The sequence below is a fragment of the Anopheles coustani genome (genome assembly GCF_943734705.1).
Source record: "Anopheles coustani chromosome X unlocalized genomic scaffold, idAnoCousDA_361_x.2 X_unloc_69, whole genome shotgun sequence".
Lineage (NCBI taxonomy): Eukaryota > Metazoa > Arthropoda > Insecta > Diptera > Culicidae > Anopheles > Anopheles coustani.
Window position 1 is genome coordinate 40,313 of NW_026525180.1, and position 4,688 is coordinate 45,000.

Consider the following 4,688-nt stretch of genomic DNA (forward strand, 5'->3'; position numbering starts at 1 on the left):
GAAAAACTTTTAAATGGGAAAAACTCTAAGTCCGAACCTCCGGGTTGAGACTTCCGCGTCGGAGGTGGGCGCACCTCCTATCCGAAAGATGATGAATCAGGGGTGTTCGGTCAGCAATGGTCGGATGCCCCGTCGTAGTCCAACTATGACAATCAAAGTCAAGACCTCCGGGTTGAGACTTTCCGCGAGTACAAGCATAAAGGAACACGGACCAAGCCGTACCGAGAGAATCGGTACTAGAGCCCTCGTGGTTCTACATTGAGAGAGCCCTCGTGGTTCTCATTAGGGGCTTTATGCAAGTCGTACTCAATACTGTGGTGTGAAGTATAAAGTATAGTCCTCGCCTGGTCCACGCTGCTTCGGCGGTCCTGGGTAAGATAGTTAATTCTAGCTTGCCCTATAGTGGAATGAGGACACTTAATGCTTCGTCTTTTAGCGGCGGCTAGACTCCTCCTCACGGGGAACGAGTTGACGCGCACAGCGGCGGCTTACGCACTATGGCAATCATGGATGCCTGAAGATTCCGTGAAGTTCTCCCCTGGTCCACGCTGCCTCGGCAGTCCTGGGTAAAATGGAATATTTCCAGCTTGCCCTATAGTGGAAGAGGACTATCCAACAATACAAAGTCAAGACCTCCGGGTTGAGACTTTCCGCGTCGGTGGTGTCGCGCACCGCCTATCCGAAAGATGGTGTAACAGGGGTGTTCGATCAGCAATGGTCGGATGCCCCGTCATAGTCCAACTATGACAACCAAAGTCAAGACCTCCGGGTTGAGACTTTCCGCGTCCGGAGGTACGCGTACCGCCTACCCGAAAGATGGTGTGCTTCTGGGGTATTCGATGAGTCGGATACCCCGTCGTAGTCCAACTATGACAATACAAAGTCAAGACCTCCGGGTTGAGACTTCCGCGTCGGAGGTGCGCGCACCGCCTACCCGAAAGATGATGAATCAGGGGTGTTCGATCAGCAATGGTCGGATGCCCCGTCGTAGTCCAACTATGACAATCAAAGTCAAGACCTCCGGGTTGAGACTTCCGCGTCCGGAGGTACGCGTACCGCCTACCCGAAAGATGGTGAATCAGGGGTGTTCGATCAGCAATGGTCGGATGCCCCGTCGTAGTCCAACTATGACAATCAAAGTCAAGACCTCCGGGTTGAGACTTTCTAAGAGTACAAGCATAAAGGAACACGGACCAAGCCGTACCGAGAGAATCGGTACTAGAGCCCTCGTGGTTCTACATTGAGAGAGCCCTCGTGGTTCTCATTAGGGGCTTTATGCAAGTCGTACTCAATACTGTGGTGTGAAGTATAAAGTATAGAGTCCTCCACTGGTCCACGCTGCTCCGGCGGTCCTGGGTAAGATAGTTCATTCTAGCTTGCCCTATGTGGAAGAGGACTCAATACCCTACCTGTTGAGCTTGAAACAAAGTCATCACTTGGGCATGCTCATATTGCCATACACAATTACATTATATTCGAATGAGCATGCAAGCGACCCTATATAGACCGAACCAAAACGATAGATACCGCCGTAGTTCACCCCCACCAAGTGATGACTTCAGTATGGCTAGTGTGTGAAGTATAAAGTATAGTCCTCCCCTGGTCCACACTGCTTCGGCGGTCCTGGGTAAGATAGTTAGTTCTAGCTTGCCCTATGTGGAAGAGGACACAATACTTAATACTTAGAGTACAAGCATAAAGGAACACGGACCAAGCCGTACCGAGAGAATCGGTACTAGAGCCCTCGCGGTTCTACATTGTGAGCCCTCGTGGTTCAAACTAGATACTTTATGCAAGGCGTACTCAAAACTGTGGTGTGAAGTATAAAGTATAGTCCTCATCTGGTCCACGCTGCTTCGGCGGTCCTGGGTAAGATAGTTAATTCTAGCTTGCCCTATGTGGAAGAGGACACAATACTTAATACTGTGGTGTAATGGACAAGGTATAGTCCTCCACTGGTCCACGCTGCTCCGGCGGTCCTGGGTAAGATAGTTCATTCTAGCTTGCCCTATGTGGAAGAGGACTCAATACCCTACCTGTTGAGCTTGAAACAAAGTCATCACTTGGGCATGCTCATATTGCCATACAATATTCCATTATCTACTAATGAGCATGCAGCTATATGATTATAACCTGTAAACGATTACCCCGCCGTAGTTCAGCGCTTCAACCAAGTGAAGACTTCAGTATGGCTAGTGTGTGAAGTATAAAGTATAGTCCTCCCCTGGTCCACACTGCTTCGGCGGTCCTGGGTAAGATAGTTAGTTCTAGCTTGCCCTATGGTGGAAGAGGACACCATACTTAATACTGTGGTGTAATGAACAAAGTATAGTCCTCCACTGGTCCACGCTGCTTTGCAGTCCTGGGTAAGATAGTTAATTCTAGCTTGCCCTATGTGGAAGAGGGCATACAAGACAAAGTATAGTTCTCCCCTGGTCCACGCTGCTTCGGCGGTCCTGGGTAAGATAGTTAATTCTAGCTTGCCCTATGTGGAAGAGAGCATACATGAACCAAGAACGAAGGTTATGATCGAGGAATGATTCGACAACTAACCGATGGTATGAAATGTGAAGAATTCAAGCAAGCACACAATCAAGTCATCACTTGGGCATGCTCGATAGCCAACCCTATGACATTAACCTAGTAGAGCATGCGAAAACCAATATATATGTAAACGATGCCCCTCCCTAGTTCAGCGCTTCAACCAAGTGATGACTTCAGAATGGCTAAATCAAATCGGTTCAAAACATACCATCGGTACCCTATTGAAACACACAAGTCGATATCAAACCTCATGATTGTGTAGTCCTCCACTGGTCCACACCGCTTCGGCGGTCCTGGGTAAGATAGTTCATTCTAGCTTGCCCTATGTGGAAGAGGGCACATTACTCAATACTGTGGTGTTATGAACAAAGTATAGTCCTCCACTGGTCCACGCTGCTCCGGCGGTCCTGGGTAAGATAGTTCATTCTAGCTTGCCCTATGTGGAAGAGGGCATACAAGACAAAGTATAGTTCTCCCCTGGTCCACGCTGCTTCGGCGGTCCTGGGTAAGATAGTTAATTCTAGCTTGCCCTATGTGGAAGAGAGCATACATGAACCAAGAACGAAGGTTATGATCGAGGAATGATTCGACAACTAACCGATGGTATGAAATGTGAAGAATTCAAGCAAGCACACAATCAAGTCATCACTTGGGCATGCTCGATAGCCAACCCTATGACATTAACCTAGTAGAGCATGCGAAAACCAATATATATGTAAACGATGCCCCTCCCTAGTTCAGCGCTTCAACCAAGTGATGACTTCAGAATGGCTAAATCAAATCGGTTCAAAACATACCATCGGTACCCTATTGAAACACACAAGTCGATATCAAACCTCATGATTGTGTAGTCCTCCACTGGTCCACGCCGCTTCGGCCGTCCTGGGTAAAATGGAACATTCCAGCTTGCCCTATGTGGAAGAGGGCACATTACTCAATACTGTGGTGTGAAGTATAAAGTTCAGTTCTCCCCTGGTCCACGCTGCTTCGGCGGTCCTGGGTAAGATAGTTCATTCTAGCTTGCCCTATGTGGAAGAGGACACTTCATACTTCGTCTCTAAGCGGCGGCTTGACTCCTCCCTACGGGGAACGGGTTTACGCGCACAGCGGCGGCTTACGCACTATGGCAGTCATGGATGCCTTACGTTTCTATGAAGAGTGTGTTCCTCCCCTGGTCCACGCTGCTTCGGCAGTCCTGGGTAAGATAGTTAGTTCTAGCTTGCCCTATGTGGAAGAGGACACGAAGACTTACTGTGGTGTGAAGCATAAAGTTCAGTTCTCCCCTGGTCCACGCCGCTTCGGCCGTCCTGGGTAAAATGGATTCATCCAGCTTGCCCTATGTGGAATGAGGACACTTTATGTTTCGTCTCTAAGCGGCGGCTTGCTCCTCCCTACGGGGAACGGGTATACGCGCACAGCGGCGGCTTACGTTATGGCAGTCATGGATGCCTTACGTTTCCATGAAAAGTGTGTTCCTCCCCTGGTCCACGCTGCTTCGGCAGTCCTGGGTAAGATAGTTAGTTCTAGCTTGCCCTATGTGGAAGAGGACACGTAGACTTACTGTGGTGTGAAGTATAAGGTTCAGTTCTCCCCTGGTCCACGCCGCTTCGGCCGTCCTGGGTAAAATGGATTCATCCAGCTTGCCCTATGTGGAATGAGGACACTTTATGCTTCGTCTCTAAGCGGCGGCTTGCTCCTCCCTACGGGGAACGGGTATACGCGCACAGCGGCGGCTTACGCAAGTTAGTCACCCTCGGCAGTGGATCACTCGGCTCATGGATCGATGAAGACCGCAGCTAACTGCGCGTCATAATGTGAACTGCAGGACACATGAACATTGATAAGTTGAACGCATATTGCACGTCGTGGGAACCTACCATGATGTACAGATGACTGAGCGCTTATATTTGAGAAATGTATCGCATACATTTAACTACGCCGTGACACCCGTCACGAGACGTGCACCATGATGTTAACTAGGGTCGCGACGACCCGCTAGCATTAAAGAACCCGTGGTTTACAATATACTGGCATTGGAATTCGAAGTATTTAGAGCGTCCGTGTTCCCGCGTGAGGCGGAAGTACGAGGAGAAGGCGTGCTTGTGGTGTCTGTGGTGGTGTTTACTGATGTCTAGCTTCAGCTT

General features: G+C 49.4%; 1 non-coding gene across 1 annotated transcript; it reads left to right on the plus strand.

The window, feature by feature from the left end:
* Window positions 1-4,292: 4,292 nt before the first annotated feature.
* On the plus strand, window positions 4,293-4,447 carry LOC131270869 (5.8S ribosomal RNA). Its single transcript, XR_009179869.1, has one exon. It is a non-coding gene; the product is annotated as a 5.8S ribosomal RNA (ribosomal RNA).
* The last annotated feature ends 241 nt before the right edge of the window (window positions 4,448-4,688 follow it).